Source organism: Furipterus horrens, unplaced genomic scaffold (genome assembly GCF_987537825.1).
Source record: "Furipterus horrens unplaced genomic scaffold, mFurHor1.1.pri manual_scaffold_9, whole genome shotgun sequence".
Classification (NCBI taxonomy): domain Eukaryota; kingdom Metazoa; phylum Chordata; class Mammalia; order Chiroptera; family Furipteridae; genus Furipterus; species Furipterus horrens.
The window spans coordinates 70,673,171-70,698,819 of record NW_028327179.1 but is presented as its reverse complement, the minus strand read 5'-3'; the positions used below and the strand labels follow the sequence as shown (position 1 = coordinate 70,698,819).

General features: G+C 40.1%; 1 pseudogene; it reads left to right on the top strand.

The window, feature by feature from the left end:
* Positions 1 to 21,390: 21,390 nt before the first annotated feature.
* Positions 21,391 to 24,342, top strand: LOC150001898 (hexokinase-2 pseudogene; annotated as a pseudogene).
* Positions 24,343 to 25,649: the final 1,307 nt, after the last annotated feature.

The window sequence follows — 25,649 nt, the reverse complement described above, 5'->3', positions numbered from 1 at the left end:
GACTAGTTAACATCTGTGCACATAAATAAGCAATCTAAGTAATAGACATCAGAAATACCATTATCTGTGCCTCTAAGGGACTATTTTAAACTGAAGAGAATTTTAGGGGGAGGGTATGTAGAAGGTGATATTTTGAGAATAGATATGATAGGTGGAGAAAGAATGGGATTTAGAAGTGTTTAATTCTTTTCTGTTCTTTGGCTCCACACTCAACCACCCACTTAATGGGAGCCCAAGGGGAATCTAATAGAAAATAAAATGGAGCAGCCAGTTTCACAGACAACTCCATTTGCATTTCTCTCCATCTCTTCTGCTTAGCTAACTTTCATTGCTTGATCTACTACCCACACACTCTTAAATTAATATATACTTCCTATATCAATACACGGGTTCTTCATGAAATCTTTCTGGTAAAAACTTTAGAAGGTGAGGCTGCATTCCTTACAGTTTTTTTTTTTTTTTTTGTCTACACACTGATTTCTTTGGCACAACATCAGTTCTTAGGTTTTTGAGGTTAAAACATATGTTAATAATCATTGATTAGACTAATAATCCTGCACATATAGCAAAAGATGGCTAACTTTTGTGCAATAGGATGATAATGAACAAATATACAAAATGCCTATGGCCTTTCTTTCTAATATGAAATGAAATATGTTTTGATGATTATTCAGATCTTTCTTAATGAAAGAATCCTATTATTAAATTTTTCAAATTTTCCTCACCTTATTTCATTTTTATATTAAATTGATTTGGGAGTGAGATTTTAATTTGGAAATTTTTACAAGACCTCTCTGGATTCCTCTCTCACTAGAGAACTATTTATGTAACAGTGTTTGTTCTCAGCTGACAATACTTTTCTTGTCTGCCTATGTCATAGTTAAATATGGACAGTTAAAGTTAGTCCTCTCATTTGAACACAGGAATTATTTCTTTTTCATGAGTACTTATAATGTGCCAGGTACTGGGTAAATATATTATCTTTGATTATTTTTTCTTTGCTGATGTATCTTCTATGAGCTTGTCAGCAGCATCTGATTTTGAAGAAGTTTTTTAAAAATGGATATTTGCTTTCTAGTGACACTCTGCCCAAATCACTGGGATGACAAATCAGGCAATCTTCCTGTGTCAGGCTGTTAAAGTGGTTTTGGGAGAGAAAAAGGAATGAGTTGGGCAGTGGAACCCATTGGGAACTTTGTAAAACACACTTTTCTCTGGCCTCACATGGCTTGTGGCTTAAGGCATAAAACCAATCTTTACTGAAGGCACACTGGAAGGAAAACCAATAAGCACAATATGTACTAAAAGCATTTGCAATTGCATATACAATTTAATCATTCAGTTAATTTGTTTGTAAGGTAATTATACCTGTAACTGTATAGTAGGATGTGATTTTATATTCCCTATCATCTGATAGGATAGAATATTCACATATTAACAAAATAAAATAACAGTTCCAAGTTTTGTCACAGGCAATAATATTTATAAGAGAAAGTTCTGTTTCTTGTCCACGTGGTCTTAAAGTCTCTTCCAGGGATATGCAGGATCTGTAGAATATGATTCTAGTCCTCTAAGATTGATAGAGCCTAGGAGAAGAGCAGAGTGGAGTAATTCAGGCATTGGTGTTAATTGGATACGACATGCAGATACATATTAAATATAGTTTGTGCATTCTTTTTTATGTGTACTATGCTAATAAAGTCTCTTTCTCTTTAATCTATTTACTGAAGGCCAGAAGTGGGATTAGGATTGGGGAGATAGAGGAGAAAATCGAGTCCTTCTAATTAATGTACATAAAGTATTTATATCCAACATGATGAAGAAATTTCTCTGAAGTTTAAAACAATGTATTTGTTAATGACACCATTAACTCTGCACTTTATTTGTGTTGTACTTAATGGAGAATAGGTTTTAAATAACACGAATACATGGTTCAAGTACATGCATACCTTCTGAACTGGTATACACTGAATGTGCTCTATTCTTCAATGCCCACATCTTTCAGGAGTGTTTTCGTTGATTTAACATTCAAAAAGATAAGATGAATTGCTTTTCTTATATGAGACATTAGAACTGTTTGCTCTAAACACAAACATAATAACTTATTTCAAATTGGCAGAATGAATATTTATAAACACTTTAAAAGAAAGATTTTATGTTTTTCATGCCATATCACATGAAAGAAGAACATTTCTTTATTGTATATATTAACACTATTTAAGTTGTTTGGCATATAGTAAGTAGTTCCTGAATTTGATTACTAAATGGATGAATGAATAAGAATGGAGAAACACTAGGAAGCAGACAGTCCAAAAAGGATTCTCTTTCAAAGTAAGCATACCTCTAAAAGAGCCATTAACTATGTTGCACATATAAGTCCTCTGAAAATGTTTTTTAATGGAAGTTGCTATATGATAATGTTTTCCATCCCCCTACTTTAACTTCCTACACTTTTAAATTAAAATCATCAGAAAATCAATTGGTTATACATTTAAACAAATTAATGTGGCAAACAATGTGCTAACTGCAACTAACCTCTCCCAGGTAATGTTTAGGGAGAAGGATCTTTGGAAGTGAATCCTTCTATGGTTCTTTTGACATGCGGGCTTTCTCTTGCCACCTTTGTCCAAATCAGGCTCAGTGAATGTGGAAAATAGAAATACATTTTCAAGTGTAACAGGTATGCATTTTTTGGTTTCATCTCTACTCCCTCTCTTATTCCATGTCCACCACCCTATCTTTAGTTCCTCATAAGGCCCTGCCAAGCAACCACTTTGCTCTCTGGGCTTTTTACTACATGACACGCTATACCCAGGGATACTTGTATTTGCTATCATAAGGGTGAGCCCTTGAGACATAAGTGATTATAAAAGAGCCCACATTGGGCATCAGGTACCCAATTTACAATCCTGGCTTTGTCACTGACAAATCATAAGCACTTGGGTGGGTTATTCAGCTTCTGTGGCTTCCATATCCTCATCTGTAAAATAAGATTTAATGCTATTTACCTGCTAAATCCTCTTTTGAATTGAATGTGCTCTGTTAACATAAAATAGCCTTATCAAGGAAAATAAATATAATTGGAAATTTTTTGATGCATAGGTTATAGAACTTTTACTTGTTTTTATTTTGCATAAATATTAAAACAACTGTTGTGCAAAAAATAAGGTATTGTTGAACTGCACTATAGTCTTTCTTTTAAAAACCTTTTGGTAAGTAACAAAATTATGCCTTTTAATCTTGTCCAGTATGTTCTATGATTTTCAATAAGGAGGTTTAAGAATGTTGTGTAATTAAAAAGTCACTTCAAGGGTCTCAACGATGGTGGAGGAATAAGTGAAAGCTACTTCCACGACCAGTCTGGATTTACAAATTAATTTTGGAGAAATCATCTGGAATAACCAACCGAACACTAGCTGTAGAGAAGTCTTATAACCACGGAGAGACAAAAAAGGCCGCAACATCACAACATGACCAATAGGGAGTGTGGAGATGCAGAAGGGCTGGCTGGGCTCCCACTGGTGGCAGCTGAAGGGACTGAGAAACAGCTCAGCAGCCAGGGATTCCCCCTGAGAAGGGCAGGGTCTAAATCCCAAGCTGGGCTTCCCAGCCTACAGCAACAGAGTGGAAAGTAAAATAGTATCCAGCTGTGAAAAGCAAAAAGCCACAGGGGTTTCTTGCTAGCTGGAGAGAAACAGCTGGAGAAAAAGAGCTCTTAAGTGGATCACATACAAAAATATTTTGGCCCCCACTTACTCTGGGCTCAAGCAGAGGGAAGACAGAGAGGACTGGAGATGCTTGGGGAGAGTTTGGCGTGGTGGCATTGAGGGGACAACTGGGGGAGCAGCTGACTCGGTCCCAGTGCTGACTCATACCCAGTACTGCAGGCAGACTATTCCCCTCCAAGTGGCGTCAGCCTGAGGGGAAGCAAAAGCCCTGCCTACAGGAATTAAGCTGCCATACCCTCGGTCCTTAAGCATGATGGCAAATCACAGATTTAATAGATTAAAAACTAAAGGAGACAGACAAAGGCAGTAGATCCCTGGAAGTCTTCAACAGGCTGCGTAGGCCCAGACTGGTACGTGATCTGATGCCACCAGGGGCAGATCCAGGAAGTGCAGATCATTCTAAGAAGCAGCAACAAACAATAAGAGTCACAAAAATGGGGAGACAGAGTAACAACCCCCCATCAAAAGGAAATGTAGAATCCCCAGAAAGGGTGCTAAATGAAATAGAGGGGATCAAACTATCATATATGGAATTCAAAACACGGATTGTAGAGCTCAATGAGCTCAGCGGAAATTATAAGGAACTCCAGGGAAACTACAAGGAACTTACAGAGAATTACACCAGCATGAAAAAGGACATAGAAGCTATCAATAAGAACCAGGAGAAAAGGAAGAATACAATCTCTGAATTGAAGAACACATTAGAAGGAATTAAGAGCAGGTTAGAGGAATCAGAAGATCAGATCAGTGAGCTAGAGGAAAACGTAGACAAAAACTCCCAGACAGTGCAACAAAATGTAAAAAGATTGAACAAAAATAAAGAGGTTCTAAGACAGTTGCAGGACAACATGAAATGTAATAATATTCATATCATAGAAATTCCAGAAGGAGAAGAGGAAGAGCAAGGGATAGAAAACCTCTTCGAAAAACTAATGAGAGAAAATTTCCCTAACATGAGGAGAGAAAGAGTCACACAAGTCCACGAAGCACAGAGGGTCCCAATGAAGATGAACCCCAACACGCTCACTTCAAGACACATCATAATTAAAATGGCAACATTCAAAGACAAAGAGAGACTCCTAAAAGCAGCAAGAGAGAAACAACTAATAACATACAAGGGAGCTCCAATAAGGCTATCATCAGATTTCTCAGCAGAAACACTACAAGCCAGAAGGGAATGGCAAAAAATATTTCAAGCAAGAGAAACAAAGGCCTACAACCAAGAATACTCTACCCAGCAAGGCTCTCATTCAAAATGGAAGGTGAAATAAGAAGTTTCCAAGATAAAGGAAGGCTAAAAGAATACATCTCCACCAAACCAGCAATGCAAGAGATGCTAAAGGGTCTGCTTTAAGAAGATGAAGAAACACAGAGAGAGAGAGGAACACAAGTACAAAGGGGAAAAATGACAATGAATAAGTACCTATTGGTAATAATCTTAAATGTAAATTGATTAAATGCCCCAATCAAAAGACATAAGATAGCTGAATGGATTAGAAAGAATGACCCACATATATGCTTTCTACAAGAGACCAACCTTAGAACAAAAGATCTACACAGACTGAAAGTGAAGGGATGGAAAAAAGTATTTCAAGCAAATGGACATGAAAAAAAAGCTGGGGTAGCAATAGTTATATCGGACAAAACAGATTTCACAGCAAAGGCCATAAAAAGAGACATAAAGGGCATTTCATAATACTTCAGGGAAAAATCCATCAAGAAGATATAACTCTTGTAAACATATATGGACCCAACTTAGGAGCACCCAAATATATAAGGAAAATTTTGAAAGACTCCAAGGAAGATATAGACAGCAACACACTCATAGTAGGGAACTTTAACACCCCATTGTCAACAATGGACAGATCATCGAAGCAAAGAAAAACCAAAGATATTGAGGCACTGAACAACACTCTAGATCAAATGGACTTAGTCGATATATATAAAACTTTTCACCCCAAATAAAGAAAATATACATTCTTCTCAAGTGCACATGGAACATTTTCAAGATAGACCACATGGTAGGACACAAAAAAAGCCTCAACAAATTCAAGAAAATTGAAATTATATCAAGCATCTTCTCAGATCACAATAGCTTAAAATTGGAAATCAACTTCAAGAAAAAACTCAAAAACATTCAAACTCATGGAGACTGAATATCATGCTATTAAATAATGAATTGATTAACAATGACATCAAGGATGAAATCAAAAAGTTTCTGGAAACTAATGATAATGAACACACAACAACCCAAAACCTATGGAATACAGTGAAAGCAGTCCTGAGAGGAAAGTTTATAGCAATACAGGTCTACCTAAAAAAGCTAGAAGAATCACTAATAAAAAATTTAACTCTACAGCTACAAGACCTAGAGGAAGAACAGTAAGCAAAGCCCAGAGCAAGTAGAAAGAAGAAAATCATCAAGATCAGAGCAGAGTTAAATGACATAGAGACTAAGCAAACAATTCAAAAGATCAACAAAAGCAGGAGCTGGTCCTTTGAAAAGATAAACAAAATTGAAAGGCCTTTAACCAGACTCATCAAGAAAAAAAGAGAGAAGACCCAAATAAATAAAATAAAAAACGAAAGAGGAAAAATCACAACTGATACCACAGAAATACAAAGAATTGTAAGAAATAATTATGAACAACTGTATGGCAAGAAATTTGACAACCTAGAAGAAATGGACAAATTTCTAGAAACATATAACCTTCCAAAACTGAATCAAGAAGAAGTGGAAAGTCTGAATAGACCAATAACAAATAGTGAAATTGAAGCAGTAACAAAAACCTGCTGGCACACAAAAGCCCTGGACGGGATGGCTTCACAGGTGAATTCTACAAAACATTTAGGAAAGAACAATCTCCTATCCTCCTCGGACTATTCCAAAAAATCCAAGAAGAGAGAAGACTCCCAAACTCATTCTATGAAGCCAGTATAACCCTAATTCCAAAACCAGGTCAAGACACAACAAAGAAAGAAAACTACAGGCCAATATCACTGATGAACCTAGATGCTAAAATCCTCAACAAAATATTGGCAAACCGGATCTAACAACACATTGGAAAGATTATACACCACGATCAAGTGGGATTCATTCTAGTAATGCAAGGATGTTTAATATTCGCAAATTGGTAAACATAATACACCACATAAACAAAATGAAAGACAAAAACGACAAGATAATATCAATAGATGCAGACAAAGCATTTGATAAAGTACAACACCAATTTATAATAAAAACACTCAGCAAAATGGGAATAGAGGGAACATACCTCAACATAATAAAGGCCATATATGAGAAGCAAATTGGTAAACGTAATACACCACATAAATAAAATGAAAGACAAAAACCACATGATCATATCAATAGATGCAGACAAAGCATTTGATAAAGTACAACACCAATTTATAATAAAAACACTCAGCAAAATGGGAATAGAGGGAACATACCTCAACATAATAAAGGCCATATATGAGAAGCCTGAAGCCAACATTATTCTCAATGGGCAGAAACTGAGAGCATTCCCCTTCAGATCAGGAACAAGACAAGGTTGTCCACTCTCTCCACTCCTATTCAACATAGTGTTGGAAATTCTAGCCACAGCCATCAGAGAAGAAAGAGAAATAAAAGGCATCCAAATTGGAAAAGAGGAAGTAAAACTATCATTATTTGCAGATGACATGATAGTGTACATAAAAAACCCTACAGACGCCACAAAAATCTACTCAAACTAATAAGTGAATTCTGCAAAATAGCAGGGTACAAAGTCAATATTCATAGATCAAAGGCATTTCTGTACACCACTAATAAAATATCAGAGATAGAAACTAAAAGAAAAATTCCATTTACCGTAGCAACAAGAAAATAAAGTACCTAGGAATAAACTTAACCAAGGAGGTAAATGTTGCTGTACTCTGTGAACAGAGACGCAGAGATAATCTCGACAAGCAGAATGAGTGGCCATCAAGGGATAGAGGGCTGAAGCTCACTCAGGCTGTCGGTGAAGACTAACAGCCCAACCGCTCCTTTTATTAGGTAAATGAAGTGATTAATAATAGAATCAAAGGATCTTCGTGTACTCAGTATATATTTTCTCAAGAATGTGAGAGCAAGCATAAGAGTATTCGAAACACATCTGTTATTTTTATTATGGCTACAAAACAAGGCTATAAATATAAAGGGTATGTTTCACATAAGACGTTATCACTATGGGAGAGGAGACACAGCTCTCTGACTTCTTTGTTTACCAGGACCTTGAGACTTCAGCTGCCATAAACGAGATCTGCCTTGCAGACCTCTGGGCTGAGTCAGGACACCTGGGCCGGAAGGCTTGCCTTGCAAGCTTTCAGGCAGAAGTCTTAGGAGTTAACCCTTCATCTCCCCCCTTTTGTTTTACAGGATCTTATGGAACGTGACAGAAAAGATAGCTGAGTTTCTAACCTCATGCTTTTCCTTTTTTCTTACTCTAATACAAATTATAATTAACAATATAATAAAAAGAACAAATAAGATGAACATTCCTACATGAGAACCGATAAATCCCTGGATATAATTGATAGGATTAATATTTTCAATACCTTTCATGATATCTTCAAAAACATTTTGGCCAGACAGTTGTTCAAGATGTTTTTCAAATGTATCATGAATTTTGGTTTGAAGCATAATAATATGTTGCGTCAAATTATCATGATTCAGTAAATGTTTTCATACCTTTTTCCAAGGGAACTCAGTTTTATTATTAGGAACGGGAGTGATACAATAAGAGGATTGATTCCAATCACACTTTAACATTAATTGTTTTTTGACACTTTGTAACTGATCACCTAACAGTATGACAGTTTGGTTTAAGTCAGCTAACTCTGATTTCATTTCAGCATCAATTCGATGCTGAGCAGTCCATAATTGTTGAGAGTTCTGATGCCAAGTCTGGACGAAATCTACTGTTTGAACCGAATGATGTAGGGCAACAACAGCAGTAGCAGCTGTAACAGTAATAGCAATAAGTCCCGTGATGATTGCAATGAGAAGGCCAAAAAAATGCTTACTTTGACGTAGAAGCCGTTCGACTATCTTATGGAAAAGTCCAGAGGTGGGGCTATCCTGCCACAGGCGATTGAGCTGAACAGGTATCCAGACTCCAGTTCGGACCCTTAAAAGGTAAAGACTTTTCTTTTCAGACAAAACCATAGTACGGTTAACACAGGTATGCAAAGTACAATTAAAGCAAGAGATTTCTCCTATTTCTGGTACCCAAGTAATTCTTCCTCTAAGTAGGAGATAAGGAATTCTAACACAGGCCTGAAAATATTGAGTAATATTTTTTGAGAAGGTGAGATTATGTATACCATTAGCTTGATATAATCTTCCTGTCCAAACATCAGGAGGTCCAAAAGCTGCACTTAACTTCCACAAGTGGGATAGAGAATAAAAACCTTTTATATAAGGTAACAGAGGTGAGAAGCCACTTTCTTGCCAGAGGATGGAATCTTTGGCAATGCCAGTAATCCAAGTAATGCGTCTGGTCCACTGTGTTTTTTGCTTGGATTAGCCGTATGAGCGGAACCATAAGGGCTCCAATTAATGATGCTCCCATAGGGAGTAGTAACAAAAACTCGTACTTGTTCTCCCCGACATCAGGTCCATTGAACCCAACTATTCATGGAGAGAAACTTTGACATTTTGCAAAGTGGCTCATCAGATGGTGTAAAGAGCTCACTATGATTTGTAATAAAGCAATCAGGCATAACTGCAGAAAACAATATTAAAGGCTTATTATATAAACCAGAAGTATTGCCCTGTGCAGTAAGCTAATTTTGAAGACCAAAATCAAGGCAGTGATAACTAGCACCAAAACACATGGGCGGACCAGAAACTCCTGTAACATAATATGGAACAATCGTTCCTTCCTCCCCAGGCTTTAAAGGACCACGTATATCAAATGGACCAGGAAGCCAACCTGTTTCATTATGATAGACAGGAACAGTAGGGTCCCACCATGAGACCCCTCTCATCAAAGGTGGATTAGCAATATAAGCCCAATAAGTATAATTTTCAGCATTGGAAGGAGTTACCTGAGCAGATAAGATAGCTATCATAGCAATAAAAACAGCTTCTAAGGAAAAGGGTACATTGTTAGCTAAGGTTAACTTTTCTGCCTCTGGGGCTAATTTCTTAATTTGTCCCCATGTAGGGAGACTAGAATTCCTTGTACTTTGAGATGGACGACAGGATGGCCTCTTTCTTCTTTTATGTTTGAGACTTAGTTTCGCCAATCTGACGAGGCAACTGCTGCCAATTCTCCTCATCCTCTTGGTCTTTCTTCCTGGGGGACATCTCACAGCTTAATGCACTTTTCAGGGATCCAAAACTGCTGCGTGCCTGTGTAAATATAAGCATAGCCTTGATCCCATTGAACAACAGTTTCTGGAAGCCAATTGGAAGTTAAAACATCATAATAAAAAATAGGTTGGTCTAAAGGTGTGACTGTTTTCATAGGCCAATGTCTTTGAGCAGATGACAGAGAATTGTCTCCTAATGTCAAATAATTTAAAGTAAATAATGGGTTTAGAATTTGTTTTCTTGGGGAATCCATACCATATTCCCCCTTTTGTTTTTCAAGAAGCTCTTTTAATGTGCGACTGTGACGTTCAACAAGAGCTTGGCCTGTACTATTATATGGAATGCCAGTAATATGTTTAATATTATGCTGAGAAAAAAAATTCCTGACATTTCTTAGAAAGATAAGCTGGAGCATTGTCTGTTTTAATAGTTTCTGGCTTTCCAAGAACAGCGAAAGCTTCTAAGAGGTGTGTAATAACACATCCTGCACATTCAGAGAACATTGCTGTAGCCCAGGAGAATTTGGAGTAAGTATCAATAGAATGGTGAACAAATTTAAGTTTTCCAAAACTAGGTACAATAGTAACATCCATTTGCCAAATTTGATTAGGTAGCAAACCTTTAGAATTAACACCAGTTGGTAAGGATGGCTGATTAATTATTTGACATGTAGGACAGTCCTGAACAATTTGACATGCTTGACGCCAGGTAAGATTATGCCTGTGTCTAAGCGACCAAACGTTAGTGTGGTGAAGCTGATGCTTGGCTTGAGCATTAATAACAGAACCAACGGGAGTGTCTATATAGTTGTTGCCTGCATCCTAAGGTCCTGGTAAACCTGAATGGGATCAAGTATGGGTTATATAAATTGAATGATGACGAGCCCAAAGGAGAAACTGTAGCTGTAAAAAAAGAGTATTAAGTTCAGAACCATTCTAAGGTATAGTTACAGTTTTTAAGGCTTGAACAGTATGAGCAGCATACTGTGAATCTGTGATGATATTTAAAGGAACTGAAAATACATCAGTTAAGAGCATAACAATGGCAAATAACTCGGCCTTTTGTACAGAAGTATAAGGGCTTTGAATAGTCTCACTGTTTTTCAAATTACTATAGCTGGCAACACCAAATTTATTAGCATCAGTAAAATATGTCTCTGCTTCAGAGACAGGTTGCAAAGCAACGCATTTAGAAAGTATCCATTGAGTCCACTTTAGAAACTGAAACCTTTTGGAGGAAGAATATGAATTATGTATTTTGCCTAAATAATCAGAAAAAGCATTTTGCCATTCCTCACATAACATCCAATGATTAGCAATTTCCTTGTTAGTAAAGGAAACAATAATTTCATTAGGATCTTGACCACAAAGTTGTCTAAAATGTAATATGCCATGAATTATAATTTGAATAATTTTACTGAGATAGGTTTCCAACCTTTTGATTGATTTGTGTGGTAAGAATAGCCATTCAATAATATTTTCCTCTTGACACAGTACTCCAGTGGGGGAATGAGTACTATGCATAACAATAAGTTTTAACTTAGTTAACAGCTGAATACAATCTAATTGACTGTTTTGAAAATATTGTTCAATTAATTCAAGCTCCTTTTCAGCCTCTTTAGTTAATGATCTGGGGTTGTTTAAATTAGAATCACCTTCAAGTGTTCGAAAAAGATTTTCAAGAGCATACGTAGGAATTCCTAAAGAAGGTCAGAGCCAATGAATATCTCCTAATAATTTTTGAAAATTATTTAATGTTTGAAGAGAATCTTTATGGATTTTAACCTTTTGAGGAATTATATGACTTTTAGTTATTTGATGTCCTAAATAGTTCCATGGCTCCCCCTTTTGTATTTTTTCTTGAGCAATTTGAAGGCCATACTTAGCACACAAGTCAGAAGTTAAATTGAAGATTTGTAATAATTGTGTCTCAGAAGGATGTGCTAATAAAATGTCATCCATATAATATATACATATTCCTTCTGGAAATTGACTTCGGAGTTCTTCTAAAGGTTGATTAACAAAATATTGACACATTGTAGGACTATTTAACATTCCTTGAGGAAGTACTTTCCATTGATATCTTTGACTAGGCTGTTGATTATTTAAAGAAGGTATAGTAAAAGCAAACTTTTCACAATCCTCTGGTTGTAAAGAAATAGTAAAGAAACAATCTTTCAAATCAATTATAATAATATGCCAATGCTTTGGAATTAAAGCAGGATTAGGTAATCCTGGCTCTAAAGGTCCCATAGGCTGAATTACTTCATTAATTTTTCTCAAATCAGTTAACTTTCTCCACTTTCCAGATTTTTTCTTTAATACAAAAACAGGAGAATTCCATGGGCTGGTGCTTATTTCGATATGCCCTTGTTCTAACTGTTCTTGTATTAATTGATGAAGCACTTCTAACTTAACACTTGTGAGAGGCCACTGTTCTACCCAAACCTGCTTGCTTGTTGACCATTTTAAAGGAAGGGAGAGGCACTTAACAGTGGCCCTTAAGATAAATTTGCATCAGAGGAAGGATGTCCTAGGCCTCGATGATCCTGCCCTGTTCTGGTGTCAAATTCTGGTAACTGAGGTTGAGGAAGAACTGGATTGTAACCCATATTGAGCGTAATATTTTTAGTCATAGAAGAAATTATGGGTATTGATAATATAGCACCCCATTGCTGTAATAAATCTCTTCCCCATAAGGTGACAGATATTGGGGCCATATAAGGCTGTAAAACTGCCGTTTGACCCTCAGGCCCATAGCAAGAATGAGGCTTGGTGCTCTGATGTATTTTATTAAAAGTGCCCAAACCTACAAAGGTAGTCTGTATAATATTAGTGTCCCAATGCTTAGGCCAATGTTCTAAAGATATGATGGACACATCAGCTCCGGTATCTGCTAATCCAGTAATGGAAGTTCCATCTTCAAACCGCACAGTTAATTGAGGCCTCTGATCATTAATTAAGGTATGCCAAAAGACTTGTTTGTCAGTGCTTCCAAATCCCCCAGTGCGTTTTGCAGGCACTGATTTTCTAGGAATATAGGGAAGAATTAATAACTGAGCAATGTGCTGGACTGGCTAAAAAAAATAGGCTTTTCTGTTGTCATCATAACCTCAATTTCTCCCGTAAAACCAGCATCAATTACTCCTTTACTAGTAAGACTGCTTCTTCCTATTAATAAACCAACACTGCCAGCCAGCAGAGGACCATAAATACCGGTGGGAATTCTTTGAACTCCTTTGTCAGGAGACAAAGAAAACATGGCAGGAGCCGGTATATCTAAAGCCGCACTAAAACTGGTGGCATGGTACAATTCTGAAAACTAATAATTTGGATTTAGGTTTTGGTTTAACTGCTGATGGATTTGCCCCTAACTGACAGGGAATTGCTGAGTTAGGCTCTTATTGTTTGGTGCTGGGTCCCGAGCTAGGCCCAACTGCCAGTTTCCCGACTCCATAGTAGGAATTGGAAGCAAAGGATTGCCTTGTTTATCCCTTTTGGAGCGGCATTCATTAGTCCAATGTCGCCCCTTGAAACAGCGCTTACAAAGTCCTGTAGGTTGAGGGGTTTGCTTTCCTTGCTCTTGCCCCTCTTTCCCCTTTTTACAATTCTTTTTCATATGTCCAATTTTGGCACAATTAAAACAATTGAGTCGAGAATTTTAGCCACCCTTCAAGGCTGCTGCAAGTAAATTAGTATTATAAGACTGCGAACCAACCTCTCGGCATGCCTGAATATAGTCTTCCATAGAGCCATTTTTCTCTTTAATAAGGAGCAAAAGTTTTCTACAGTCCTCGTTAGCATTTTGATAGCCAAGTGTTAAAAGCAAAAGATTTTGAGCGTCAATACTATTGGTAGCCTTGCGGATAGCATCCTGAAGTTTAGCAATAAAATCAGTATAAGGCTCATTAGCACCTTAAAATATTTTTACAAAGGACTTAGTTATTTCGCCAGGGTTATGGAGCTTCTGCCAAGCCATAAGGCAGATATCCTTAAGCCGAATAATAGCCTCATTTAACATTTGGCACTGGAATCCAGGATTAGAATATTCTCCAGTGCTGGTGAGCTGCTCGAACGTAGCACCAGGAGGATCACAAGAGATATTGAGACGACTAACTCGTTCAGCTTCTTCTCTCCACTATGATTTAAATTGTAAATATTGGGAGGGTTCTAGCACAGAACGAGAGAGGGTTTCCCAATCTTCGGGAAATAAAAGATTCTCATGTGTAAAGGATGAGAGAAGTCCGTAAACATATGGTGAGTTAGGACCATAATTGGAGACTGAGGATTTTAAAAGTTTCAAAAACTGAAACATAATTCCATGGTATACAGTAGTAATGGTTCCATAAGAATTTTGTAAATCCAGGGGGTTTGTTACCCGAACTACGGGGAACAAAAGATTAGAATAATTATTAACATGAACTCCGCTGGGGAGTACTTCATCCCCAGCTTCTAACATTACTTTGGTTAAATTAGGAGGTTTAGGAAATTTTGCAGAATATGGAGGACCATAATTAGGGGGATCCTTTCCCTGTAACGAGATAAGTGCAGGAGCCAAAGGAACACTTTCTGTAGCACTCACAGGGACAGCTTGAGCAGCAAATACTGTGGGAGGCTTTCTATTCTCTAAGGAATTTATTTGAGAACTCAGATTATCTACTACCGTGGTAAGTTTAGCAATTGCCGAGGCGAGTTGGGCCAGTTCCTTGTGTTCAAAAGTATTATAAGTAGGAACTGGGAGAGGAGGATATAAATGCTGAGTCTCATTTTCTGGGTCAAAATCAAGAAGCAAGACAGAATTGCTGTCTTCGCCTTCTCCTACAGGATCTGAAAGAGCCGCCGCCTCCTGACTTTCCTTTTGAGCCATTTCGGGCTGATAATAAATTCGAGAAGGCAGTCGCTCCTCCTTGCCCGCTTCCAAGCTAGTCTCAGGGTCAGATTGAAAACGTTGAAGGGCAAGAGCAACTACATTGAATGCAGACCAACTTTCAGCTGTAATAGCGTTGCCAGTTTGGTGCACTCGCCAGACTGCTTTCCCAACCTGCTTCCACACTTTTAAATTAAGTTGATTTTTCTCTTGGGAGTGAACCAATAACAATGCTTCCCGACCTGCGGGAGCAAATCTTTTAATGCACTTTCCTTTATCTGTAACCCCGAACTTTTCAGTAGCGATCTTAGAAGAGTCGCATACTGTTCGGTAGCAGAAGAAGAATTACCCATTGCTCCGTACCGTATTCCCAAAAGGACCTGCGAACACGGCGCAACCGAACCCCTTTCAGTTCTGCTAATCCCCGATTCTTACCTTCGGGTCCCAGTTCGGGCGCCAGATGTTGCTGTACTCTGTGAATGGAGACGCAGAGATAATCTCAGCAAGCAGAATGAGTGGCCATCAATGGATGGAGGGCTGAAGCTCACTTGGCTGTCAGCGAAGACTAGCAGCCCAACCGCTCCTTTTATTAGGTAAATGAAGTGATTAATAATAGAATCAAAGGATCTTCATTTACTCAGTATACATTTTCTAAAGATGTGAGAGCAAACATAAGAGTATTCGAAACAAAACTGTTATTTCTATTATGGCTACAAAACAAGACTATAAATATAAAGGGTATGTTTCACATAAGACGTTATCGCTATAAGAGAGGAGACACAGCTCTCTGACTTCTTTGTTTACCAGGACCTTGAGACTTCATCTGCCATAAACAAGATCTGCCTTGCAGACCTCTGGGCTGAGACAGGACAACTGGGCCGGAAGGCTTGCCTTGCAAGCTTTCAGGCAGAAGTCTCAGGAGTTGACCCTTCAGGTAAAAGACCTGTACTTAGAAAACTGCATAAAACTGAAGAAAGAAAGTAAGGAAGATACAAATAAATGGAAGCATATACCATGTTCATGGATGAAAAGAATCAACATCATTAAAATGTCCATACTATCCAAAGCAATTTATAGATTCAATGCAATCCCTATTAAAATACCAATGACATTTTTCACAAACCTAGAACAAATACTTCAAAAATTTATCTGGAACCAAAAAAAGGGCCTGAATGTTCACAGCAATTTTGAGGAAAAAGAACACAGTAGGATGAATCACAATATCTGATATCAAACTATACTACAAGTCCACGGTAATCAAAACAGTCTGGTACTAAGATAAGAACAGACATATAGATCAATGGAACACAATAGAGAGCCCAGAAATAAACCCAGGTCTGTATGGACAACTAATATTTGACAAAAAGGGAAGAAGCATAAAATGGAGTTAAAAGAGCCTCTTCACCACATGGTGTTGGGAGAACTGGACAAGGACATGCAAAAAAATGAAACTAGACCACCAACTTACACCATACACCAGAATAAACTCAAGATGGATCAAAGACTTAAATGTAAGCCGTGGCACCATAAAAGTCCTAGAGAAAAAAATAGGCAGGAAAATTTCAGATACCCCACGTAGCAACATTTTCACTGATATATCTCCTAAGGTAAGGGAAATAAAGGACAGAATAAACAAATAGGACTACATCAAACTAAAAAGTTTTTGCTCAGCAAAAGCAAGCATCAGCAAGATGAAAAGGGAACCAATTATGTGGGAAAAAATATTTGCCAATGATATCTCAGACAAGGGTTTGACCTCCAAAATATATAAAGAACTAATATGACTTGACACCAAGAAGACAGACAACCCATTAAAAAATGGGCAAAGGACCTGAACAAACATTCCCCCAAACAGGACATACAGAGGGTCCACAGACATATGAAAGAATGCTTGACATCACTAGCCATCAGAGAGATGCAAATAAAAACCACAATGAGATACCACTTCACACCATTCAGAATGGCCATCATCAACAAATCAACAAACAACTTGTGCTGGCGAGGATGCGGAGAAATGGGAACCCTGGTGCATTGCTGGTGGAAATAAAGACTGGTGCAGCCACTATGGAAAACAGTTTGGAATTTCCTCAAAAAACTAAAACTGAAACTGCCTTTTGAACCAGCAATTCCATTCCTAGGATTATATCTGAAAAATCCTGAAACCCCAATTCAAAAAACCCTATGCATCCCTATGTTCATAGCAGCTCCACTTACAATAGCCAAGTGCTGGAAACAACCTAAGTGCCCATCTGTAGATGAGTGGATCAAAAAACTGTGGTACATTTACACAATAGAGTACTATGTAGCAGAAAGAAAGAAGGAACTTCTACCATTTGCAACAACATGGATGGAACTAGATAGAATTATGCTTAGCGAAATAAGCCAGGCAATGAAACAAAAATACATTATGATATCACAGGAAATTATTACAGGAAACTAATGAACAACACAAACAAATGAGCAAAATTGAACCAGAGGTATATAAACAAGGAATAAACCAACAGTAACAAGGGGAGAGATGGGAGGGAGAAAAGGGGGTAAGAAGGGGAAGGGTCTAGTCAAACAACATGTATGAATGACCCACGGACATGGACAACTGGGTGGGGACTAAATGTGGAAGAAGGGAGTGTGCAGGGTTTCGGGAAGCAAAGGTGGGAAAAACGTGGGACAACTGTAATGGAAAAATAAACCAAAAAATTTTTAGTGGGGGAGAAAATGAAAATATAAAAAAATGGAAATGCAAGTTCAGTGAATATTAGAAGGACAAGGATTTTCTTTCACACTGTATATTTTTCTCCCTATTTGATCCCTCCAGAGTTTGGCATTCTAAAGAAGTAAGTAATGACATAAGGTTCTTTGCATAAATCTAAGAATACCAGTTGTTAATAGAGGTTTTTTTGAACAAGACTTTGACTGGAATGTAATGCCTAAAGGAGACATGCTTGGGCTCTGGTTGTTACCAAAAAGCCCTGAGGAACTGGGATTGACTTTCGAAGGTAATAAAAGCCCTCGAGATAAAAGGCCTGGTACTTTGACTTGTGCGGTCCACAGCAATCTTTCCAGGGAAGGAATGAAGATTGTTTTCCTGAAAGATGGCTAGAAGTGATCTTAAGGCACAATGGAAAACCAGAAGGACTTGGAAAAAATAGGTCTGTACAGGCAAGACTGAATGCCAGGTATGTGACTCAACTTCTGTGCCCTGAAGGACAGACTAAAGGTCACCCTAAATGTTCCTTGCGTAAATTCCAGCAAAGCAGAACTAAAGATTGTAAGTGAACATTTGCTGCTCCTGTTGTGTTTATGCACATGAACAGGATAAATTAAAAATGGACTTAATGCAGTCCCTTTAATGACAAAGAGGGTAATCTTAGGGAAAAAAATCATTATTCAAGGAAAATCACAATGCTCAATGGTAGACTATAAAGTAGTGCAGCTGTCTTTAAAGTTTCTTTTCATTTAAAATTTGTTTTCATTTGAAAGTTAAACTATGTCTGTGGTATCATCAAAGATGTTTAATTTACAGGCATGAAGAATGTCAAATACCTTGCAACTGGATGTCTTTCCAATAAGACAGTCCTACAGATTTAGAGACTTGTATGTGGGTTATGTTACATAAATTAACATGTGTTTTCTGTTTTCAAAGGGCATAAGCCTATGACCGCATTACCTGAGTGATTGTACGCATAAGCCTCACTTAATCCTCTCTGCAGCACTGCCTCCTGAGACTCAACAGTTTGGCTGATCTAAATGGCTGGGTTGGTGAAGAATGGGGTGGTCTGTGGGCTTCACTTTAAAACTGGTTTCTCTTTTCTATCCTAATGGCTTGGACAGAAAGAGCCCAGAGGTCTGAGAGGGGGGAAACCTAAATTATTTCCCTCAGCCCAAACTAAGTATAATGGACAAAAAGGTTTTGGACAGGTGAGATGTGCCTGGCACACCTTCCTCCAAAGAAGCCCTTATTTTCCCTAATGTGAGACATTGAAAAATTAATACCTGCATTTTGTCATGTAGTGGTTATGGATTGAATGATGCCTTTTAACACTGTTGCCAAATCTGTTGCCCCCAGAATACAACAAGGATGCCAGTTTATTAAACCAAACACGCTGTTGTCTGGGGACAGCCAACTGACCTGGAGTCTGCACGATCCTTCCCCACATAGGAAGGCCACTCTACTCTTCACACCCCCACTCTTATTAGGGATTTCTGGACCAAGGGTAGGTAGTATGATGACCACGTCCAGCTTGAAGCAGTTAGAGGAGCTTGAGACCTTTGTCCATTGTCCTTTATAGGATTATAAAGGGTCTTAAGTCTGAGAGGGAGGTATTGTTATTTTTTATTGTTAAAATAATTAATTAATTATTTTTAAAAAAGAAGAAGAATATATGAAAGAGTGAAGAGGGATAGCTTGTAAGTAGGACCCATGGGCATGGACTTGGGGTGGGATTGTTGGGGGAGTGGGGGTGCTGGGTGGAGGGGGAGCAAAGGGGAAAAGATTGGAACTATTGTAACAATATAATCAATAAAATATACTTTTTTAAAAAGTCACTTCAAGTTAATGAAAACCCACCTCAATATAAATTGGGAGAAATGAATGTCCTGATTTATTTTGTTTCAGACTAAAGACTAAAGTCTAAAGAATATATAAATAAGCAAGCAAAAAAACTCATTGGAAAAAATCACATCTGTCCACCATCATCACACAAACAAGCACATTGTGTGGTCTTGAGAAAGATTACACAGCATCTATGGGAGGCCGGTTTAAGAGAGAGATGAATAACTAGAAAAGCAAAGGGTTCTGTGAGAAAAATCAAAGACTGGTTTGATAGAGCCAGAATTAGAGGAAGAATTGAGGCAAGTGGAAAACCCAAGGACAAGAATAGATTTTAACTGGCCATTCAGGCTTGCAGGTGCCATCTGAAATGCCAAAAGGAAAAAAAAAAAAGTGAGCCTGGGATGTGATTGCAATTGTTATATTGTATATACAATTAAAGAATGAACATGATGATTTAAGAAGGAACTTATTTTTTAATTCAGTTTTCTTATCTAAATTAAGCATTTGAATCCAACTCCAATTATAAAGACTGAAAAGTGAAATACTTTCTTTCCCAACCTCCCTTAGAAGTCAGGATGGCCATGTATCTAATGAGAGATAAGCAAACATCTGCTGGGATCTTCCCTCATCCACCTGTTCTTTCTGCTCAAATGAGAATATGTTGCTTATAGCGGTGGAAGCTATTTTGTGACCATGAAGAAAAGGATAAATGAATCCAATAACAGTGATCATGTCACTGGGCCACAGAACCCATGCCACCAACTTTTAAACTTACTATCTAATAAAAATTTCCCATTTATTTAAATCCCAGTTAACCAGTTTTACTCTTCCTTGTAGATGAATGCATCCTAATACACTTTTCAGAAATGCAAATTCTATGCTATGCATCCACATTATGCATTCTGATTTCATAATGGAGTGAGACTTGTTATACTTCAGGTCTCTTATTCTCTTTCCATAAACAAATAGAGTCTCTTTCCAGGGCATCTTGACTGAGAGACACAGATATTTGCTGAGAGCACTCTGGCATTCTGTGTAATGAAAGGAGTAGAAGTAGAAGGCTGATCTCAGAACTTAAACTCATGCTCTGAGTAGAAGGAGACCAGAATCCTAGAACCTAGCATGATTCTTCCTCTGCATCTTCCTTCCTTCCTCATCCATAAGAAAGTCAGAAAGACAAATAACTCAGGTTTCTCCTTGCCTAAGGAACTGTGTTCTCTGTATGTGTTAGTCATCTCTATGCTTCCTCCATTCCCACTAAGAGAGAGAAAGGTCGGAATGAAATTCAGTTCCATACTTAGAAGAAAAAAAACTCACCTTGAGATCAGAAGTAGAAACGGGACTTCAAGCATACTGTGAATAGCAGTAGTAAAGGGAAAGGCTTGGTGTAGCTTAAGTGAGCTACAGAGTGGCTTAAATGTGTGTAGTGGGTGATTCATTTAAAAAGTTGAGAAAATTTATATAGAATAATCATTTTGAGTGGAAAAATAGATGTTCACAAAAGAGAGAAGTTTAAAGTTTATTCTAACCTTTTCTCTTCTAGTCACTCAGATTCTATTAGCAATGAAAGTAACTGGTCATACATTGTTGCACGAAACTCTAGCGCAGCAGTCCTGGGCCACCGCTGGTAACGAGGGGTCACCAAGTCCATTAAGATCCGCGGGCGAGAGCAACGTGCTTGTGAACTGGAGAGGTCTGATCACCCTAGTGAAGCCGGGCTGCGATTGTTCCCAAGTTGAGCCTCAGTGACCCTGTGACTGAAGTTAGCGCCTTGACAGCAGGGTAACCCAACACGTCGCCGGGAGTGATTTTTGGGAGCCTTCTAGCAGTTGTGACTCCCAAAACCTGTTTCTAGAGACCTAGGACCCTTCATCTGGGTGCGCCATCGCTGTTACGACTTATTAGTGGGCCGCTCAGACTCACCGCTCCCGGTCGCGCCGCCAAATCCGGATATAAAGCTCTCTGACCGCTGCGCCCTCCTTCCCCACGCGCGCTCCAGCCTTGGTTTCCCAACTCTGCGCTTCGGGCCGTGGCAAAATGATCGCCTCTAATCTGCTCGCTTACTTCTTCACGGAGCTCAACCATGACTAAGTGCAGAAGGTTGACCAGTATCTCCATCACATGCGTCTTTCTGATGAGACCCTTTTGGAGATCTCTAAGTGGTTTCACAAGGAGATGGAAAAAGGGCTGGGAGCGACCTCCCACCCCATTGCTGTAGTGAAAATGCTGCCCACCTTTGTGAGGTCTACTCCAGACGGGACAGAACACGGAGAGTTCCTGGCTCTGGACCTTGGAGGGACCAACTTTCGAGTGCTTTGGGTGAGAGTAATGGACAATGGGCTCCAGAAGGTCGAGATGGAGAACCAGATCTATGCCATCCCTGAGGACATCATGCGAGGCAGCGGCACTCAGCTGTTTGACCACATTGCTGAATGCCTGGCTAACTTCATGGATAAGCTGCAAATCAAAGACAAGGAGCTCCCCTTGGGCTTTAATTTCTCGTTCCCCTGCGTCCAAACGAAACTAGACGAGAGTTTTCTGGTGTCATGGACCAAGGGATTCAAGTCCAGTGGTGTGGAAGGCAAAGACGTGGTTGCCCTGATCCGGAAGGCCATCCAGAGGAGAGGAGACTTTGATATTGATATTGTGGCTTTGGTGAATGACACAGTTGGAACCATGATGACCTGTGGTTATGATGACCAGAACTGCGAGATTGGTCTCATTGTGGGCACGGGCAGCAATGCCTGCTACATGGAAGAGATGAGCCACATGGACACAGTGGAGGGCGATGAGGGGCGGATGTGCATCAACATGGAGTGAGGGGCCTTTGGAGACAATGGTGTGCTCGATGACATCCGCACTGAATTTGACCAGGAGATTGACATGGGCTCCTTAAACCCTGGGAAACAACTATTTGAGAAGATGATCAGTGGGATGTACATGGAGGAGCTGGTGAGGCTTATCCTGGTGAAGATGGCCAAGGAGGAGCTCCTTTTCAGGGGGAAGCTCAGCCCCGAAGTCCTTGCTAAGGGCCATTTCGAGACCAAAGATGTTTCAGACACTGAAGGGGACAAGGATGGCATCCGGAAGGCCCGTGAGGTTCTGGTTCGGCTGGGAATAGACCCGACACAGGAGCACTGCGTGGCCACTCACCGGATCTGCCAGATCCTGTCCTCACGCTCAGCCAACCTGTGCGCGGCCACCCTGGAGGCTGTGCTCTGGCGCATCAAGGAAAACAAGGGCGAGGAACGGCTGCGTTCCAGTGTTGGGGTTGATGGCTCCGTCTATAAGAAACAGCCCCATTTTGCCAAGCGTCTTCATAAGACCGTGCGGCGCCTGGTACCTGACTGCGATGTCCGTTTCCTCTGCTCTGAGGATGGCAGTGGCAAGGGAGTAGCCATGGTGACAGCAGTGGCCTACCGGTTGGCTGACCAACACCGAGCCCAGCAGAAGACCTTGGAATCTCTGAAGCTGTCCCGCGAGCAGCTTCTGGAAGTCAGGAGGAGGATGACGGTAGAAATGGAGCGAGGTCTGAGCAAGGAGACTCATGCCATTGCCACTGTCAAGATACTGCCCACCTATGTGTGCGCCACCCCTGATGGCACAGAGAAAGGAGATTTCCTGGCTTTGGACCTTGGGGGTACCAATCTCCGGGTCCTGCTGGTGCGTGTGCGGAATGGGAAGCGGAGCGGAGTGGAGATGCACAACAAGATCTACGCCATCCCACAGGAGGTCATGCACGGCACAGGGGATGAGCTCTTTGACCATATAGTCCAGTGCATCGCTGACTTCCTCGAGTACATGGGCATGAAGGGCGTGTCCCTGTCCCTGGGCTTCACCTTCTCCTTCCCTTGCCAGCAGAAAAAACTGGATGAGAGTGTCCTCCTCAAATGCACTAAAGGCTTCAAGGCGTCTGGCTGTAAGGGTGAGGATGTGGTTACCCTGCTGAAGGAAGCCATCTACCGGAGAGAGGAGTTTGACCTGGCTGTGGTTGCTGTGGTGAATGACACAGTCGGGACCTGTGGCTATGAAGACCCTCACTGTGAAGTTGGTCTCATTGTTGGCACCGGCAGCAACATCTGCTACGTGGAGGAGATGCGGAACGTGAAGCTGGTGGATGGGGAAGAGGGGAGGATGTGTATCAACATGGAGTGGGGAGCCTTCAGTGACAATGGATGCCTAGATGACCTCCGCACAGAATTTGATGTGGCTGTGGATGAGCTTTCCCTTAACGCTGGGAAACAGAGGTTTGAGAAAATGATCAGTGGCATCTACTTGGACGAGATTGTCTGAAACACCCTTATCGATTTCACCAAGTGTGGGCTGCTCTTCTGTGGCCACATCTCAGAGAGGCTTAAGACAAGGGGAATCTTTGAAACCAAGTTCCTGTCTCAGATTGAGAGTGACTGCCTGGCCCTGCTGCAGGTACAAGCCATCCTGCGCCACTTGATGCTTGAGAGCACCTGTGACAACAGCACCATTGTCAAGGAAGTGTGCGCCGTGGTGGCACGGCGGGCAGCCCAGCTCTGTGGCCCTGGCATGGCTGCTGTGGTGGACAAAATACGAGAAAACCGTGGGCTGGACACTCTGAAAATGACAGTGGATGTGGATGGAACCCTCTACAATCTACATCCTCACTTTGCTAAAGTCATGCATGCCACAGTGAAGGACCTGGCTCCAAAATGTGACGTGTCCTTCCTAGAATCAGAGGATGGCAGTGGGAAGGGGATGGCTCTCATCACTGCTGTGGCCTGTCGCATCCATGAGGCTGGACAGCGATAGAGTCCCTGAAGTCGGAACAGACTTCCCCTGGTTTCCCCTCTTCCCTGCTTTAAATTATAAGATGTCATCCCCTGAGTCGGAGACAGACCCACTCAGCTCTTCCTCAGCAGAGAGGACCCTGCCAGACTGTGTTTTGTCTCTGTGTATCCTCACTGTAGATTTTGGTGCCCAAGCTTTGGCTCCCCTGAGATAAATTTGAAATAAGGATTCCTTCACACATGTCACAACCATTTCCCTTGATTCTCTTAAAACTTACAACAAATTATAACCTTTAGTAATCCCCTTGGCCGAATTCCATACCCAAATATAATCCTACAGGATGGGGACACTAATGAAAAGATACTGTTGCTTCACCTTGAACTCTGGCTGCTTCACCTTGGACCCTGAGTGCAGCATTTCTAGGTGGAGAGTACCCTCCAGCATGGGGGTCGATACTATTTCTCAGAGACCTGAGAGGTCTTCACTAACTTGAGCGTGATTCTTCCACATATAGAACACGGGGGCAGAGGAGGGGCGGCCATGGAGGTAAATCATGGATAGCCATGTGGCAGCCCCTCCTCAACCTCATCTACATGCATCACCTGGTGGGTTGCTGTTCCTGGAATTAAAGTACCCCGAGTCTGAGCATGCAACACCAAAGCCACGAACTGACACGTGCAAGTGGACTTGTCGCATCTCCTTATGGGTTCATGAGTCATCCATGAGCATTGGACCTTTAGGGGAAAGTGAGAGACTTTTTGGTCTGATTTAAAAAAATATTTTTTCCTGCAGAAGTATAAACCTGTATTTTCATTTTAACTTATGTTTGAAATTTATTTAGTTCATGAAGTACAGGTGCTCCTTCATCTGGATACTGTATGTAATAATCAGTTGTATGTATGTATGTATTTATATATTAGTTTGTTGTATGTATAGATACACAGGGGCTTCTTAGACCTGGCCTCACTGGTAGATTGGGTAAAGGATGGAAGGTGACTGGTTACTAGAAATACTTCATTTGCCTGTGGGAAGAAAAGGGAAACTTCTTCATGGTGAGTGAAATGGCCAAGCAGCTTCCTTCCAGGTCCTTCTTTCCCTGCAGACTCTGAAAGGTGGAGAGCAAGGGAGGGAGTGAAGGAGGCTGGGTCTGTGGGTTGAAGAAACCGCAGCCACTGGTTGCTCTGTGTAGAGACTTTCCTGGGGCAATTTTACCTGAGATGTTAACCAAAGGACTCAGACTCATTGCTTAGGAATCTGCATTCTTAAGGTGGTCAATATGATTTTAAAGCTCTCTAATGAGATAAAAGAAGACACCAAAAACATTTTTAAAAAGTTGTGTCTGACCATTGATAGCAAACCAAAACAATAAAACAAACAAAGGAATGAAGCCTCAGGGACA